We start from the raw sequence: 20,860 nt of genomic DNA on the forward strand, positions 1-20,860 counted from the left end.
ATTTAAGTATTGTGTAGTGAGCAGTATGTAAAATGTTTGTCCATTAAAAAATAAATATTTTTGTGGTAGTAATACAGTCAAAAGATATTGTATTGGAAATGAATTGTTTTCAATACAATTGTTGATATTTTAAAATTCCATTAAATTTCTGTTCTATCATTGTGTGCACTATTTTTGAATATATGCCCATGTTCGCGTAAATCGGTGTAAATTTTTAATAATAATTTTTAATTGTGTATTTTCCAAGTCTAATTGTTAAATAAATAATATTGCTTTCAGATTTTTTACGGTTTCCTAATTAGATTTTATAAAGTGATACTACCTTCCGCATTGTTTAAAATTTCTTGCTCGCTGTTGAAAAGCAGCGTTTTGTTCTATCTCTATTTTTCTCTGAAAACGTATATGTATTTGCACTTTGTAAAGGTAAACATTAATATTTAAAGTCAATAGAAAGCCCCTGTACTAACACTGCTATAGAGATAAAGTGAGTTATAGATTATTCAGGAGATAGTCCCGTCAACCTGAAGGAATAGAAAAGTTAAGCTGCAGTGCCGAAACTTAGTAAAACGATAGTATTAAGTGAAAACATAAATAAAACCTACTATTTGTGGAGACCTCTATTTTTATTAGGATTGATATTAATTTAAAAACTAAAATCTATTTTATGTGTTTTTTAGTTATACTTCTTTATAAGACTGGATCCCGCGTACCAAAAAAAAAGTTTTTTAATAGCAAGCTGAAAATTTGTTAATAGCTTGATGGTATCTAGTCGGAAAAACTTTGATGCTCGGGAACACTGGAACAAGGGAAGTTTTAATTGTGGAACAGGTTACAGGTTTCGAAAGTCAGACTACGAAAACGTCCCATGTATTTTGTCTACAGAACTTTACCCTTTCATTAAACTCCCATGCAAAAATCAGACTGCTATTTACCACCAATACTAATCCTGTCATTTGACATGTTCTACATCTCAGACTTATTAAAGTGCCTAACATGTTTTTCGGACAAACATTTTTTCATATATCACAGTTCAAGTTGATTCTCAGTTAGAGTTTAACTCCAACTAAAACTAGCAGTAAAAGTTGATTTAAAAAATTTAATTCAACTTTTACTAGTTGAAGTTGACTGTTCCTGGATCGATTCAGTAAATGTCGATTATACGATTTATAAGAGTTAGTCCAGAAATCCTGCGCGTCCGCTAGGAAAAATATTCTGATTCGGAATTTTTGCACAATCTTACTGAGAAATGACTCCTTTTAACAAATTTGCATGTTGCCAGGACCAAAAGGTGGTCAAAAATTTTTTAAACGTTTTTTTTCCTAAAATTATTTTTTTTGCATGGAAAAAAGTTTTTTTTTAGGTTTTTTGGATCATTCCAAACAGAAACGGTCTTTAGTGACTTTTCTCTAAAAATGATAGTTTTTGACATATAAGCGATTAAAAATTGAAAAATTGCGAAATCGGCGATTTTTAACCCTCAAAAACTATGTGAAAAACTAAAAATTTGGATGTTGCCAAGGTAGGTGGATATTCTGTAAACATCGATTGATGAAATTCCGAAGAGTTTTTTGCAATACAATATTCAAAACTCCTTTGTTTTTTAATTGATAATCAAGCGTGCGCGACACTATTTTCCACCGTTGCATGTGTATACAGTATGGTGCAAATGAAAGGGATAAATTCGTTTTTTCGTAAACCGGCGACTTTTTATCCCGAAAACAGGTCGGGAAAAAATCCCGAAACAGGTCGATTTTTATTTTTAAGTTATGATATTGTGGCATATATGGTATACTAGTGACGTCATCCATCTGGACGTGATGACGTAATCGATGATTTTTTTTAAATGAGAATAGGGGTCGTGTGCTAGCTCATTTGAAAGGTCCTTCAATTCTCTATTCAGTAATATAAACATTTACATAATTAGACTAAGTTTTCACTCTAATGGCAATATAAAACAACATAATGCTATTCTACACCCCACCAGATGGTTATTCATTTTTGATTTACATAATTATTTATACAGGGTGTCCAAAAAAATTTTATTAAAGAGGTCGGATATCATAATGGCTATGGTCACTTTGTTTGCTGCTGCTCTGAACAGTTGTAATAAACTACAGTTAAACCATTCTCTAAGGTTCCTCAGCCAGGAGATGCGTCTTCTTCCTATGCTTCTTCTTCCTTGGATCCTACCTTGCATAATAATTCTCAGCAACTCGTATTTTTCTCCTCTGGTAATGTGACCCAAATATTTCAGTTTTCTAGTTTTAATACTCATCATAATTTCTTAGTTATGTCATGGTCTACTTATTCCAAATTTTGTTGCACTATCTCGATCACGAACGCCACAAAAAACCCTTATAATGTACATATTGACCCCTGCCCACCCCTTTGTTCCCCACGCAGCGTTCCGCCCATGGAGATTTTGCTTAGCTACATCATGACTTACTTGTTCCCAAATTTTGGTACACTATCTTGATCATGAGCGTCACAAAAAAAAATAATAAAAACCGCGACTTTGACCCCTTATAACTACCCTCGTCCGCCGCTCTGGTTTTCGCCTCTGGAGATTTTACTTAGTTATGTCATGTCCTACTTATTCCCAAATTTTGGTGCACTATCTGGATCATGAACGTTACAAAAAAAAATAATAAAAATGGCGGATTTGACCCCTTATAACCATAGGCGTAACCAGGATGATCCTAAGGGGGGGTTACAACTACCCAAAAGGGGGGGGTTACAACTACTGGAAGGTCTCTGAGGGCTATGGTGTTAAGCGTATAGAGCTCAAAGTACATCACGGGGTTATAACCCCAAAAACCCCCCCTGGTTACGCCTATGCTTATAACTACCCTTGTCACCCACTCTGGTTTCTGCCCGTTTTGTAAATACATTGTACACAACTAATTCAACATATCCCCGTATAGTTTGTCCATATTACTTATCACGAGCAAAATCCGATTCTGTCTCTCCGACTATTATAACCATATATCTTTATTTATACTTCTGTACTTTATTCCACTGCTCGTAATCTAACGCATTAACCAGCAAATTTCCCATGTACTTAGAAAATAAACTGTAATACATCTAAAATGTAATCTGACCTATATATTTTTCACCACGTATAACTTTTTAAATACCCTTTCATTCTGTTTTAATTTCAGATGGTTTTTAAATTTCCACCAATAATCAATAGAATTGTATGACTGAACAAAATCACAATGCAATTTCAGAAATTTCACAGAGGACAGTATCTAATTGAATCTACGTTTCTGGTTTCCCAAAGCAAAAATACCGGGATATACGGGAGAAATGGAATTGGACGATTGGCGGACACTCAAAGAGATATTTATCGATACATGTCGAGCTTCTAGTAGTGCACTTGACGTTAATTGTCATCTGTAGAAATTACGTGAAACGAATTGTAGTGTCAATAGCAAACATTTCAACATTTATTCATTATCAGTTTTTTAAGCTTTTAACGTTTTGGAGTTCGGCACATGCAATTTCTTGTACTTACTTATAAAGTTTTATATTTAATTTATTCTAAGTTATAAAAATATAGAGTGATTTGCGTTATACAGGGTGTTTATTTAATAATTGGAAATATTTAACTGTAAATTCCTGGGCTCAAAATATTTACGGTTTAACTCAAATCATCTAGTCCGGAATGCTTCCTAAGGGAGATAGAGCTCTTTGAAGACGGCGCCTTCTAATTAGTTTTTTTAATTGTTCCACAACGATTATATTTTTAGAAAAACGAAAAATGGTACGCCTATATATTTTCCAGAAGTAAATTGATTCCATAAATTGCGAATTTCTAGTACCGGTCGTAGGCGTTCGTTTTGTTTAGGACAACGGTTATGTTACTGCATAACTTTGAGGCATTTTTGACACTAGATTATAAAATTGCATGGCATTCTAGTACTAAAAGGTACTCTTACTTTAAGTCGATAGAATACACCGTTTTCTACAATAATCGATTTGAACATTTTTCGTTATTTGAATTTGAAACAATTTTCACAAAAGAAAAAACAGTGTTAGGCCTGGATCCCGGGTATCATCAACATTTCCTTAATAGCAAGCTGAAAATTTGTTAATAGCTTAACGGTGTCTAGTCGAACAAAATTTGATGTATGGGAACATTGGAACAGGGGAAGTTTAAATTGTGGAACGTGATTTTAAATGTGGAACCATCCTGACAATATTATGATTGTGAAAGCTAGCATGTTGTTTTAAATTTATTCAATAGCAAACTTTAAATAATATATGAAAAAACGAGTGTCCGACAAATATGTTGGCCATTTTAATAAGTCTGATACGTAGAACATGTAAACATGTTTTATCGGTAACGTCGTCATAAATAATCAATTGCAACGCTCTATCAAGTATACGAAATATGCTGGGATGGGATAAAGTATGGCACCAAGCAAATATCTTTGAAACGAAAAGAACAATACTTATGAAACTTTGCATGCAAGTACAGTGACGCAAAAGGCATCTGTTGCCATATTTCTTGTCACTACTAACTTATTTAATTTAAATAGGACCCCTGTATATCTTTGCAGCTTTTAAAAGGACTTGTTATTTTTAATTCATACATACCAAATTTGGTAGAAAAAGTGTCTGTAGATAATTTTTTGTATTAATACAACGTAGTAGAAAATAAACGAGTACCATCTATACTGTAGTCTAAAACTGTTATTTACATGCATTGCATGACTTATTTGAATTTAGTATAGTAGGTAAAACTATTACTGAAATAATTGATAGAATTAAGTTGTATGTATTAATAATGGTTTATTTAAGTGAAAAAGATCGTATTGAAATATTAATGATAATCGGTTATGGTGAATTTTAATTTTTTGGAAGTGAATTTTCAAAATCTATGGATCGGACGTAGAGGATTCATAGAGTGGCCGGCTCGTTCTCCGGACCTCAACCAGTTAGATTTTTTCTTTGGGGTTATCCAAAATCACGTGTTTACGTTAGGCGACCAACATGCTTGCAGGATTTGAGAAAAAGAATAATTTATGAATGTGAATACGTGGAGAAATCTTGCAAAAAGTGACTCGCGAATTTATTTATATGCTTGCACTCTGCCAGGAGGTAAACAGCAAACATTTTTAACATTTGAAATTATTTTTTTTATTTTAATATCATTGGCCTAACGGTCTAACCTAAATAAATTAACTCATACAGAAGTAAAAACTTCAAATTGTATACTGGTATAAAATAGTTTATTAAAAACTATCTAAAATGTCATCCAGACGGATTGCAAGGCGTTTTCGTTCTAATTCAGAACATCTTCAGTGCCTAGAATAAATAATTATTATTAACCTATTTTTTAACTGTAAAGATATTTATTTCTTGTTTTAATAGTTTTTTTCTTACAAACTTGATATGTATGAATTAAAAATAACAATTTATTTTAAAATCTGCAAAAGTATATATCTGCAAAAGCATTTAAAGTAAATAAGCTAAGGGTATTTTCGGTGAAACCGGAAGTGTAACCGGGAGAAAACCGGTAGTAGTAACAAAAAATATGGCATCAGATGCCTTTTGCGTCACTGTACTTGCATGCAAAATTTCATAATATTGTTCTTTTCGTTTCAAAGATATTTGCTTGGTTCCATACTTTATCCCAACTCTGTATAGGTAAATAATCAGAAAAATTATTTAAATATTCGTTTCAGTATTTTTTTTTTACTTACATAGAGCAGCATTAACATGGAAAGTTATTAGCGGATGTTGAACAATTACAATATAATTTTTACATTTTATAAAATAAATTTATATCCTTAAGATAATTAATTGTACTGTTTGACAGTACAATTAATTAATTAATTGACTTGGTTATTCAGAAATGTTGTGTTAATGCTTCGTTCATACGAGTAAAGTGGACATTCTGTAAGAATGTGATGGACTGTTATCAGGCATCTACATTATGAGCATTGTGGTGGTAGCTCTTTCGTTATTAGGTGCTCATGGGTTAACGTATGCCCAATTCTTAATCGGTTTTATTATCACTTATTCTCTTCTCTTTTCAGGGAGCTGGAGCTGGAAATTTATGTAAGGTTTGATCTTTTTGAGCTTCGAGCTGTTCGAGTCCAAACAACGCTGCCAAACTTGTATACAATATTGGATAATTGGAATTCTTTGGATACCATCAATGTTTTCGTCAGTTATTGTTTTAAGTGCTAGGGCGCAGTGGTCGGCAAAGTGCGGCTCAGGACCCGCATGTGGCTCTTTGGCTCCTTAGGTGCGACTCTGGCACACATATCCACGGAAAGCGCAATATAATATTTTCATTTAAAAAAAACTTAGTAGGAAAAACATTATCTACATCTTATTCTGATAAATTAGCTTTTATCAAACTTACAAACTTTAGCATTTTTGTCAAAATTCCTCTTAATGCTACGATAACCGAGTTGAAATTTTCTCCTTTTAACATTTGCTTTAATAGCTTTGAAATATGTACGTTAGAATTGAAAGGGCGGAAGTCACTTTCAGTTTGTTTTGCAGTAGATCTTTGTAATTTTTTCTTTGCTAATTTGCTCTTAATTTGTACACCATAATTTTAAATGCCGTTAAAATTATCAAATGATGTTGTAGCTTTATGATTTAAAGGAAAGTGGTAAAGCATGCTTTGTATTTTATTTTACAGGAACATAATCGGCTTTAAGTTGTTTTGTATTGAAATAATAAATAATTTAGGACTACAGCCTTTTTTGTTCTGTGGTACTAAATCAATAAAAAAACAGGACAGCCGCCCTTTTGGTATGACTTTATTAGGAAAAGAACGTTATAATCAGAACATAACGTTACAAAAATAATATAAAACTTAAATTAAAAAGCATTTAATCATCTTCGGAAGATGAAGAATTGTTTTTGTTAACGACAACTTTATTTTTTGTTGTTTTTAAAGATTTATAGTAGAAATGGTAAATAGAAGGTACCCATTCTAGCAATTCCATTAGGTGGTTATATTTTGAACTATCAATTGAAATTGAATTTTCATTATTTATTTGGTCCAATGTCTTTGGTAGGAGACCATCGAGAGGACTTCTTAGTTTCCTTTTAAAATTGACAGATTTAAAATTTTCCTGGAAAAATGTTGTTTTATAAAACATAATGTCAGGGTAGTCTCTTTCGACTTTCAAGTGCACAATTTTAGAGGTAGAAAGGGTTCATTGTCTGTGTTCCGTTTCCGACTCACAAACGGGCTTGTCGATTCTTTGCCCATTTTTTCAAAGTTAAAAATGTCACTTGTTTTCATCTCATAAACAATAAGTGGTTTTAACGAACCTCAGGTCCTTATAAACTGGGCCCATTCATGAGGTACCGAAATATTCATAGTAGGCAGTCTTTTCTTCTTCCTCTCAATTAGTGCATGTATTGTGTCTGATTCGTTTTGTGTATGTCCCCTGAGTAAATATTTATGATTAATTCTAACTACCGAGGTGTCATGGACATATACATGCAAAATAAAGAAAATTTGGTTTTGGCCAGAGCAGTTGTCTGACCAAATTGTTACCCCTTCTGTTGTAGAAGGTAAATTTTTTAACCACATTATTACAGCGGAAGCTATCACGTTGCCAACCTTTTTTGCAATAGACTCGTCCCACATGAAGCATGAACCTTCGGCAGTACTATCATTATATACGGTAAAATTAAATGTCGATAACTGCTTTAAATCAAACGATTTTCCATTAGTTAACATAGGTGTAGGGAGGCATTTTTGCAAATACATCATTGCTACGACTTCTTTTAAATTCTGCTTGCATCTTATTTTACCCTGCCTTTTTAACTTGTATCTGTTATCTGCGTCATTCAAATGATCTGCTTTTTTCTTTAAAATATCTTCAACATTAGGATCTGCATTTTTTCGCTTATTTTCAAAACTGTCACCGGTGTCACATGTATCAATGTTAGGGGGCTTGAAATGAAGGTTGAACTCAGTAGAACCATCTTCTTTGCTCTTGATTCAGACATTTTTGGTTCTTGTTTATTGTCACATTAATCTCGATAAAGAAAAAGTTACTTTTATCTATAAAACATGCAAAAACATTAGCTTATAACCTCAATTTTTACACAGTTGACAGGCGGTTGTCCATAGAGATTGGACTATCGTCTTTTTAACAATCAATGTGCCATGCAAAAAAGACCGGTGTACCACATAGGGCTTTTTGCAACAAATTTCACAATGGACATCCGACTTGCAATTTTAGTAATATTGCCTGTACAACCACCTATTAACCACCATTCGAAAGATAACACCTTTAAGTGTATTATTGGCTGCATATCTCCATTTACTGTAAAAATGGGCTACCGCCCTTTCAATTCTAACGTACAAAGGAACAAGGAGGTATGGCGCTCTAAATTCGAACGTCTTCGTGTTGAATTGGAAATATTGGAGAAGAAAAAAGTGTTCACAACACAAGTGGTCTGCTTTGAATGGCCTGGAGAAGAAAGGCATGATCATTTTTAACGCTTGGAATAGTATTCTTGATTCTTATGATCAGCTGAAAAAGCTTACGTTTGCTGTTCTTTCCCTTTTTGGTTCTACGTATCAACATTAAAAAAAAAATGGATTTTGCGCCAAAATTTTTGCAAAAAATACAGTGTTGTAGGAAATAAAACCTTAAAACACGAAATAAAATAAAAGTTTCTACGATGATTAGAAACAAAAATATCGCCAAAAAAAAAACGAAAAAGGCACGTTTTCATTTTTTGGTGGTTATGGATGGGGCTAGGTAGTAGGGCTATATAGTATTATTTCGTGTAATAAAAGTTTGCTGAACAAGCAGATTTGTCTCCCAATTTTTTTCAAATTGTTGTAGTGTTCATATTTGGCTCTTTGGTTAAAAAGTTTGCGGACCACTGTGCTAGGGCATCGACTTTTTCATTACCTGAAATAACTATGTATGAAGGTACCCAGGAAGGGTACCTTCACCTCAGGTGAAAGGAAATAGATGTGTATATTTCTGCTTTGCATAAGATGTATCATAAATTTTATTTTTTGGATAATAGTATGAGAATTTATTTTGCCCCATACTGTACATATATACAGAGTGGGCCAAATAAAAGTGTCCACCTCGATATTTGGCACTATTTATTAGACTTTAAGAAAATGACGAAACAGGTCGATTTTTGGTCTAAGGGGGACACATTTTTGCGGTACATACATCTGCCATTTGTCAACCACATACCTTCCACATCCCCCACCCCTTATTTTTAAATAGGGAATAGGGGTTTTGTGTTAGCTCAATTGAAAATTTATTCATTTCCCTATTTAGTTATACAAACATTAACATAATTATTTACACAGGGTGCCCAAAAAAAATTTTTAAACTAAATAATTGACACAAAAAGAAGAATGTATGTAATTTATTTAATTGAAAATACATTCTACTGCTGTCACAAAACCGAAAAAAATGTTTGTTGATAAATAAACATTGCTTTTTGGTTAATTTCAATGTTCAAGCTGCCACCCATCTGCCTCTTGGTAGGTTGAATATTGAATTTAAGCAACAAACAATGTTTATTTAACAAATAAACAGTTTTTTTTCGTTTTCTGTCAGCAGTAGAATGTATTTTGAGTTAAATAAATTACATACATTCTTCTTTTTGTGTCAATTAATTGAATTTAAAATAATTTTTCTTGGACACTCTGTACAAATATTTATGCCAATGTTAATATTACTGAATAGAGAATTGAATAACCTTTTAAATGAGCTAAAACACGATCCCTATTCCCTATTTAAAAATAAGGGTTGGGGGATGTGGAAGGGAGGGGGTTTACAAATGACAGATGTATGTACCGTAAAAATGTGTCCCCCTTTGATAAAAAATCGATCTGTTTCGTAATTTTCTTAAAATCCAATAAATACTGCCAAATATCGAGGTGCACACTTCTATTTGGCCCACTCTGTTTATTTACTAATGTTTAAAATTATGTATACACGTAATATTAAGTTACAAAAAACATTGTACACATATCTAAGATCTCATACTTCCAGTTAGAATCGCTTTTGAGAATGTATCACACAACATTGTGGCGAACTAAAAGCTGATATAAAATTTAATTTCTGCTTTCAAGGTGTTTATGGTACAGCTCTTCAGCTGTCTTTTAACAATAACTTCGTAGTTTAACATGCAATAAGCACACACCAAAATTTCAAACCCGGAATAACGATTTCCGGCCAAGTTTATTGTCCATTAAATTGAGGTAAAATTTGAAGAAGTTGTGGAATTTACTAAGAATGTTATTAAGTTGCAAATTGTTTATGAATTTTTGTTAATAACTTTCAGTATTATTATCTTATTATATATTATTATATTATATTATATATTATTTTATATAATTATTATATATTATTATATTATATTATATTATATATTATTATATAGTAAAATACGTCTAGCTAGAACATAATGAAGAGTTTTGCTTAGTAGGGTGGTGCGAAAAAAGTTAAGTTGATAATTCCGCGTCGCTATAGTGCGAAAAAGTTGAGATTGGTAAATATGAGAAAAACAAAAAAAAAATATTCAAATCGGACTTTATCTTCCGATCCCGCAACGGACCTAAACATTAAGAAAAAAAAAATTTTACCTTTTGTTCAATAGTACATTGTTTACCGGGTAGGAAAAGCTTAACATTCCTGGACGACTGTGAAGATTGCTAAGTCGAGGCGCAAGCCGAGACTTAGCAACACAGAGTCCAGGAATGTGGCTTTTCCTACGAGGTAAACATACTATTTTTCCGCAAATCGTTTAAAATTCGACAGATATTGATTGATTTAAAAAAAACGCGATAATTTTATTCCCAAATAAATGGTGCTTTGAAATTCCTAATAAAATTACTTGGGTTACTATGGAAACGTATTGAGGTTGAATTGTCAATTTATGTAGAACACTAACAACTGTACGGAAATATCATTTCCTTACAGTAAGGAAATGACATTTCCTTACAGTAAGGAAGTCCTGACTTTTTCTTCAAGAAATTTTGACAGGAATGTCAAAATTTCCTGGCGATTTGCGGAAAAAATTTTTATTGATCCTCCGTGAACATTTTATTTATCGCTATAGTAAAATTTATTTACAGTTTGCATGATTGAATAATAAAAAAAAATAGTTTTGCGCATTTAACGAATATCTTCCGATCCCGCAAAGTCAATCAAAATCCATAAAAATTTGAAATTTTTTGTTCTCATTTTTCTATTACAATAATATGAAGTTTTTCGCTTGTTTCGATATTGTATGGCAATATTTGAACAACCCAGAACTCAAAACGAGGTGGTGGTAGCACTTCTAGCTCCACACGCACCCTTCTCTTCAAAGAACCCATGAGTGTGTGTTTTTTACATTTTTTGCATATGTACATTTATTTTTCAACTATTTGTGTCCAGCTTTTAAATGCCAACTTTGTATTGTGAATTCTTGGTAAAATCTGGCAGCATGGGCCTTCATTTAAGTGTTGTCCTGAATGAATCCATCTCTCTATTGGGGCCCACATACATTAGACATTAGACGATGCAATCAACGTGACCAACTTTTCGCACCGCTCGACAGCTTGCGTGTGGCAGGGATAGTTTTGTACATTCCTGTCTGGCATGTCGCCTGATGTAATGCAGGAATTTATTCTTCATTTGAAACTCTTTGAAGAACTAGTGGAGAAGATTTGTAACATTCCAGTCTATTATTTCAGTGTAGTACTGTGCTTGAAAATTTAAAGGGATGAAATTTCTAATACTTTTGCCATTAGCTTTAGTCTGTCCGGCTTTTAACACTCTCCTTAGTAGTATAGTATAGTTGATCCAAAAGATGGCATAACCCAGACATCCAAAGTGAAAGTTATCCTTCAACACCAAATTGTTCTATATGGTCCACACAATGTCCAGAAAAAAGTCACACCATTTTGAGCGTCGGGTTTGGGGGGAAAGGGGGGAGAAATCGGTAAATTCGTAGTTTTTTAAGTTTTTCATCAACATTTCTAAAACTATGCGGTTTAGCATGAACCACATTCTATACAAAATTGTTCTACAATAAATTTTCAATAAAAAAGGCTCTATGCATAATCTTTCTAAAATGAATGGTTCCAAAGTTACGGAGGTAGTATAATATAACTGGTCCAAAAAAGGCCTAACCCAAACATCCAAAGTAAAAGTTTTTCTCTAACACCAAATTGTTCTGTCTGGTCCACATATTGTTCAGTAAAAAGTTACACCATTTTGAGCGTCCGGTTTGGGGGGAGATGGGGGAGAAATCGGTAAATTAGTAGTTTTTTAGGTTTTTCGTCAATATTTCTAAAACTGTGCTTTAGCGTAAGCAATGTTATATACAAAAATATTGTACAAGAAATTTAAAACAAAAAATGTTCTATACATAATTGTTATAAAATCAACGGTTCCAGAGTTACGGAGGGTGAAATATCAAGGTTTTCGATACTTTTTATATTTTTATATTTTTATAATGTATGGTATGACTATACCAAAAACCCAGACATCCAAAGGGAAAGTTATCCTCCAACAAAAAATTGTTCTATATGGTCTACATAAGTCTACATAAAGTCACACCATTTTGAGCGTCGGGTTTGGGGGGGAGAGGGGGAAAAACGGTATATATAAAAAGTGTCGAAAACCTCCACTTTTCACCCTCCGTAACTCTGGAACCGTTGATTTTGTGACAATTATGTATATAACCTTTTTTGTTTTAAATTTTATGTAGAACATTTTTCTATAAAACATTCCTTATGCTAAAGCATAGTTTTAGAAATATTGACGAAAAACCTAAAAAACTACTAATTTCCGCTTTCTCCCCCATCTCCCCCCAAACCGGACGCTCAAAATGGTGTAACTTTTTACTGAACAATATGTGGACCATATAGAACAATTTGGTGTTAAAGGAAAACTTTTACTTTGGATGTCTGGGTTAGGCCTTTTTTTGGACCAATTATACTATACTACCTCCGTAACTTTGGAACCGTTCATTTTAGAAGGTTTATGCATACAGTCTTTTTTATTTCAAATTTAATGTAGAATAATTTTGTATAGAAGATTGTTCATGCTAAACCGCATGGTTTTAGAAATATTGACGAAAAACGTAAAAAACTACGAATTTACCGATTTCTCCCCCCTCTCCCCCCCCCCCCCAAACCCGACGCACAAAATGGTGTGACTTTTTTCTGAACATTATGTGGACCAAATAGAACAATTTGGTGTTGGAGGATAACTTTCACTTTGGATGTCTGGGTTTGGGTTTAACTATACCATACTATAGCCCTAGCTCTCTAATGTGTTTCCTTTAACCTTAAAACTTGAAATTTTGAAGCACAGGACTAAACTAAAATAATAGACTGGAATGTTGTAACACTATCTTTTTCACCACTTCCTTGAAGAGTTTCAACTGGACTGGAATGTACAAAACTATCATTGCTGCATGCAAGCTGACGAGCGGTGACTAACGTCGTCACGAAAGCATCGTCTAATGCTAACGTATGTGGGTCCCAATCAAGAGATGGATTCATTTAGGAGAACACTAACTTAAATCAAGGCCCATGCTGCCAGATTTTACCAACAAATCACAATAAAAAGTTGGCGTTTAAAAGCTGGACACAAATAGATGAAAAAGAAATGTATATATTCAAATAATGTAAAAAACACACAGTCATTGGTTCTTTGGAGAGAAGGGGGTGCGTGTGGAGCTAGAAGTGCAACCACCTCCACATTTTGAGTTCTGGGCTGAACAAGCGAAGAGCTTCATATTGTAACAGGAAAATGAGATAACTAAATATTTTTTAAATTATCAAAATCATCAAAAATTTCAAATTTTTATAGATTTTCGTTATAAGATATTCGTTAACCTTCGGAGTACGGAGATTATTTGACTTACTTAGATTACGATGATGGGTCAAGCGTGACCCATTCTCATTTTATTTATAAGGATGTTTTAAATAGTCAGTATTATTAAACAGTATCTTTAATTTAACAAAAGACAAACAAAATCCTAAATTATTGTATTTAAATTTTTTAAGATGGTTACCCATGGGCATATACTAGTTCGCTCAGGCGGCCAGATTCTAATACATTACAGAAAACGGGCATGGGTAAATTTGTCCGGCCATATATTTGAATACAGTGGAACCTTGATAAGTCGGATTAATCGAGACTGCGGCCGATCCGAGTTATCGAAAATCCGAGTTAGCCGGAGAATATGGTAAAAATTAATAAAACACGGTATACTTACAGATTACTCCATTATAATTGCAAAAACATGAAATACGTAAAATATGCACAATACATCTAAATTACGTACAGTTGTATACAGTATTGTTTATTTCTTTGTAAAAAACTTGGTCAAAGTGAAAAATGTTTGTTTTGTCTGATGAAAATGGTTCGGGTTAGCCGGACTTACGGGTTATCGGAGGCCGACTTATCGGGGTTCCACTGTACGTAAACAGAGACCGCTGCGATTTACGTGTACCTACAAACATATTGAAAATATTCTTCGAAATCCGAAGACCGGGTCAGGACTGAACCGGCATCATATATGTTACGTAGAGGAAAAACTGTAATTTGCATGTTCATGAATTATATACGAAAAAATAGATTGAAACAAATAAGGAGAACTTACGATCAATCGGATTTGTAAAAAAATTATTTCATAAAATATTAAGAAATAACTGAATTTCGGGTCACGCTTGACCCAGTCTTCGTACTCCGAAGGTTAAATGCGCAAAACTATTTTTTTTATTACTCAGCCATGCAAACTGTAAATAAATTTTACTATAGCGATAAAAATAAAACGTACACGGAGGGCCAATAAAAATTTTTGAAAAAAAGGTAAAATTTCATTTTTTTTTTTATAATATTTAGGTCCGTTGCGGAATCGGAAGATACAGTCAGATTTGAATATTTTTTTTTGTTTTCTTATTATTACCAATCGCAACTTTTTCGCACTATAGCGACGCGGAATTATCAACTTGACTTTTTTCGCACCACCCTATTGCTTAGTCTCCATTTTATCATAAAACGAAACTGAAAGACGTGTTAAAGTAATAGAAGAATTGAACAATATGTCAGCTATACGAGTAAAATAAAATTCGAGATGAACCCTGTCTGTGGCTCAGTGGTAAGAGCGCCTACCTTTGGATCCAATCTCACCAGGGTCAGAAATTTTTCGTATATATAGTTTCTGTCCTTGTGGGATCCGTACTTACCGGAGGGACCGCAGACGTTCGGATACAATTAGCGTCTCTTTGCAAAGACAATTACGTCGACTTTGCAAAGTAATAAGACACTTACTCAACACACACACGACACATGACACTAGGTACCTAACTGCAAAAACTCACCGTACCTACCATGCCAATGGCCATTAGTTGTCGAGGCATTAGCTAAATAAAAAAAAATCGAGATGTTTTCTATAGACATGTGCAAATAACGGTGAACTACAGTGAGTTCTTATCTCTTATGGTGGTTTTTCTGATTGCTTATGAAATGCAGAAAACCAACGCTGTTGTCACATATTTTATTCTTGTGACTACACATTCTGAATGACAAAAGTTTTTCTTCTTTCTTTATATATTCAATTTTGCTTGTTCATTGGTTATTTTCCCATGAAATATTGTCACACTTTCTTTTATGTCCCCGACCGATACTTCTTCCACCACGTGGCGATTTGTCCCTTGATATTTTAACGCAACGAAACGACTTTGATTGTTCCTTTCTCTGTTCTGTTAAATGTCCACTCGCTTATACCCTGTATATTACATTTTTTCCGGATCCCTTAAGTCCTTGTTCGGTCCTTGTTCGGGTCTTGTTTCTGATGCTTACGTCCTAGGCCTTATAGTTATTGGTCTTATTCTGCTCTTAAAGATTCTAGATCTCATCTTACAGTTAATGTGTAGCGTGTAGGTTACGCCGCATGGTGTTATTAAGGCATCCTACTAATCTGTTTGCTCTTTGTACTGAATCTCTTACTTCTTTTTCGACGACTCCACAACTGAACAATATGCTCTAGGTACTTTATTTCCATTACTGTTTCAATGCTAATTTCATAGACTTCAAGTTTGCATCTTATTAGTTTTTTATGGATTACTATTGCTCTAACTTTCTAAGTTTAAGTGGTCATGTTAAATTATTTTGCTCTTGTAATAAACCTGAAAACTAGCCTTTGAAAGGCTATTCTAATTTTGGGCTAGCAAAATTGCATTGTCTGCGTAACAGCGAATTTTAATTTCATTGTCCCCGATTCTTATTAGTTTTCCTTTGTTAACGTTCTTTATGACTTTCTTCATGATAAGATTAAACAGCCTAGCTAGAGCTTAGTGAATCCCCCTATCTTATTTCATGACCCGTATTAATAGGTTCCGTAAGATGTCCATTTATTCTGACTTCCATCTTGTTGTTTTAATAGAATTTTTTGATTGTTTTTATAATGTCCAGCGACATCTCTTTTTTATACAAGAGTTGTAGTAGATCTTTGTGTAGAAGTGCTAGTCTATTGTATTCTAATGCTTTCTCTGTAATCTGTCTTAGGCCGAATATCGCATCTCTAGCACATCTGCTAAGTTTTTGAGCTGATATATGCGTTCTTCCAAAATTTTAGTAGTACCTATAGTCCAAGTAATGAAGCTTAAAATAGGACACAACCTCGCAATTTTTACACAATGGATCGATTTGCTTGAAAATTTGGGAATAAGTAGTGGATAGTCCAAGGATCAAAATCGATATCATGCCGAAAGGCGCTTTTACCATATGGGTGGTTGCCACCCCATCTCGGGGGTGGAAATTTTTCATTATATTTTGTCGCAAAAGTTGATAAAAACGTTTATTCTAAGTAAAAAACGTTCTATACATTTTTTTGATAAAATTGGTAGTTGTCGATTTATTCGCTATCGAAAGTGTTAGTTTTATATCGAAAAAATCAATGTTTTTAATAAGTTTTCTACTAATAACTCCAAAAGTTTTCGTTTTATTAAAACAACTTTACTTAACAAAAATGTATCTTTTGAAAAAATAGACAAAACCGTTTTTTCTTTAATTTTCTTTAACACCAATAGTAATCGAGCTATACTTTATTGTATGTTGGCTCTTCTTCGACAAATGCTAAATATTGTAGTTTCAAAGACAAAATACGGGAAAACTGCATTTTCGAGGACAACTTGTTCAAACTAATTTAAAGTACTTAAAAATATCTATCTCCAGAAATAAAAAAAGTCTCTAGCAAAAATTAAGTGACTTACAATGAAAAGAATGTCAGTCCCTATTTTTTTCAGCGAAAAAGTGATCGCAAGCAACCCCCTAATCACGACCCTAATTAAAATTAGCCATTGACCTTATTTGGTCTTTTTTATTTATGTATTATTAATAGGTTGTAGAAGTTTGAGCGGCTTAAAATGATTAGTTTTAAAAAAAATGGAGTTAAAAGCGAATAACGAATTTTTGTAGTTTAGAAAAAAATGGCTTTTTCTTCAGAATAGCAAGAATAGCATCAGAGATACGAAAAAATGTTAAAATATGAAATTGTAGCTTATTTAATTCTCAAGAATCTGGTTTGCAAAAATTTTCTACGGTAGAAATTGAGTGAGCTATTGACAATTAAAACTTGTGATAACACGCAAAAACCACCTTTACCAACTCATCCAAAGTCACCTCGTTTTGCGACTGAGGATTTTAAAAATATTTAATATTAACAGGCTTATAGATCTTGTAAAAACATACAAAATTATTTTTTACCAAACTTTCTAAGATAAAAAATAAAAAAGTAACGGTTAAAAAATCAATATATTTTTTTGAAGAAAAAGTAGAAATCCAATTGGAAGCATAATAATGTAAGTTAGCAGTGTTTTTAGTCATTGACCTTATTCATTCTTATTTATTTGTGTATTATTAATAGATTCTAGAAGTTTGACTGGCTTGAATGATCAGTTTTTAAAAAACTGTAGTTAAAAGCGAATAACGAATTTTGGTAGTTTGGTAAAAAATGCTATTTTCTTCAGAATAGAAAGATTAGCATCAGAGATACGAAAAAATGTTTCAATATAAAATTATAGGTTATTTAATTCCCAAGAACTTGGTTTGAAAAAAATTTTCTACGGCAAAACTTGAGTGAATCGTAAATGAGTAAATCGAAAAACATTTATTTTTTCTACACAAAACTAACACTTTCGATAGCGAATAAATCAAAAACTATTAATTTTATCAAAAAAAATGTATCGACCATGTTTTGCTTAGAATGAATGTTTTTATCAACTTTTGCAGTCAAAATATAATAAAAAATGTCCACCCTCGAGATGGGGTGGCAACCACCCCCATGATAAAAGCGCCTTTCGGAATCATATAGATTTTGATCCTTGGACTATGCACTACTTATTATCAAATTTTCAAGCAAAACGATCCATTTTGTAAAAATTGCGAGGTGAAAAGCTTTGGTTCCTGGCCTAGTTGTAGTTTTTTGGTTATTTATAATTGTCAAAATAAATTATGTTTTTATACGTAATTTGGTTAATATACGTAATTCATTATTCGCATATTCGAGAGAGACTTTCTAAAAAGTAAATTGCAATTAATTTTTTACCTGAACTTTGCCAATATGGTTTTTGTCAAGATCAATGTTATGAGACCAAATATTGTTTGAGTAAATTGAGTCGATTCAAAATAAATAATCACTTCTTGCATTCTGGTATGTATGCGTACCAACTATCTATAAAAGGCGAACGCAATCGGGTTTTTTGAAAATATATTTATATTTTTTAATATACTTTGAGAATAATAGGTCTGGATCCCGCGTATGAAAAAAAGTGGATTAATAGCAAGCTGAAAATTTGTTAATAGCTTAAGGGTGTCTAGTCCAACAAACTTTGATATATGGGAACACTGGAACAGGGGAAGTTTTAATTGTGGAACAGGTTAAAAATTTGGAACGGTCAGACCACGAAAACGTCACATGTACTTTGTCCGACAGAACTTCCAATTGATTTGTTACCCTTTTATTAAACTCTCATGCAAAAATCAGGCTGCTATTTATCACCAAATGGGCATTATAATGAGTGGAACACGTAGAAAATGTCAAATGACAGGAATTATGACAGGTGATAAATGACAGTCTGATTTTTGGATGAGAGTTTAACGAAAGAGTAACAAATCAATTGGAAGTTTTGTCGGACAAAATACATGTGACGTTTTCGTGGTCTGACCGTTCCAAATTTTTAACCTGTTCCACAATTATAACTTCCCCTTTTCCAGTGTTCCCATATATCAAAGTTTGTCCTACTAGACACCCTTAAGCTATTTTAATAATTAACAAATGTTCAGCTTGCTATTAATCACCTTTTTTCATACGCGCGATCCAGACCTATAAGTACTTAAACTAAAAATTTAAATTTAAATGTTTCTAAATATACATTTTGTTTTATATACCTACCATGATTTTACCATTTCATAAGCAACCAATTTTTTTATTTCGTAATTGAAAAACATTGGTAAATTTCGAAGATCGATAATACAGTCATTAGAGAAATGTTTAATAATTGATATGTTCCTAGTCCACGAGGAAAAAGTTTTCCTGTAGTTGGCTGTATACCATATAATACAAAAAACAGTAAAATCCTGTATAAAAGGTAGATTTTAAATATACCTTTTATACAGGATTTTACTGTTTTTTGATATGTTCCTATTTTAGGGGGTATTACCGAAATTTTTTCATGCCAACCTATTTATTTATAACATTTTTTAAACAAATTATAAAAAATTGCATTTATCGATTCGAATCCACATTTTTTGTGGATACAATACGAACTTATAAACACGATAAAAATGAGGGGACAACGATATGAACTAATAAGCCTGATCATACAGGGAAAGATAAGAGGCGGAGTGAGTATAGGAAGAAGGAGAGTGTCATGGTTGAAGAATTTCAGGGACTGGTTTAAGTACAGTTCAATAGAACTCTTCAGAGCAGTGGTAGATAGAGTAAATATAGTGATGATGATATCCAACATCCGATTAGGAGACTTCAAACAAAAAGAATTTCAAAACAAAAATATTAAATGAAAGACATAGTCACGTAGTTTCAAAATGCACAATTAAATTTTAATTTTATATGGAATAAGTGAGTTTAAAAAATCCATAAACAAATTGTCGTTCCAAAACAGTTACGTTTTGGGCACACTATCCAATTAGTTATTAAATATTTTTGATTAACTAATCTTATTAGTAAACTTAGTAGTAAACGAACAATGGGATCACTCACAAGACATAAAATGTAGAATGTAGAAGGCTAGGAGTGCATTCAATAACATGGCCAAACTCTTTAAAAGCCACAACCTGAATCTGGAGATAAAAATAAGGCTCCTACGATGTTATATCTTCTCAATATTGTATTACGGAGTTGAATCCTGGACACTCACTGAAGCAACGGAGAAAAAACTTGAAGCCTTCGAGATGTGGCTATACAGGCGAATCCTAAGGATATCATGGACGGACAAGATAACCAACGAGACCGTATTACGAAGAGACTGGGCAAACGAACAATGGGATCACTCACAAGACATAAAATGTAGAATGTAGAAGGCTAGGAGTGCATTCAATAACATGGCCAAACTCTTTAAAAGCCACAACCTGAATCTGGAGATAAAAATAAGGCTCCTACGATGTTATATCTTCTCAATATTGTATTACGGAGTTGAATCCTGGACACTCACTGAAGCAACGGAGAAAAAACTTGAAGCCTTCGAGATGTGGCTATACAGGCGAATCCTAAGGATATCATGGACGGACAAGATAACCAACGAGACCGTATTACGAAGAGACTGGGCAAAGAAGGAGAGGTGATGTATGCCATTAAAAGGAGAAAGTTA

The 20,860-nt window shown here is 33.0% G+C and overlaps 1 protein-coding gene across 6 annotated transcripts in view; it reads right to left on the reverse strand.

Annotated features, from left to right (window-relative positions):
• LOC126883113 (Ig-like and fibronectin type-III domain-containing protein 2) overlaps positions 1–20,860 on the reverse strand; it is a 1,605,319-nt gene that overhangs the window by 838,392 nt on the left and 746,067 nt on the right. The gene's annotated exons all lie outside the window — the stretch shown is intronic.

Source organism: Diabrotica virgifera, chromosome 1 (assembly GCF_917563875.1).
Source record: "Diabrotica virgifera virgifera chromosome 1, PGI_DIABVI_V3a".
NCBI lineage: Eukaryota > Metazoa > Arthropoda > Insecta > Coleoptera > Chrysomelidae > Diabrotica > Diabrotica virgifera.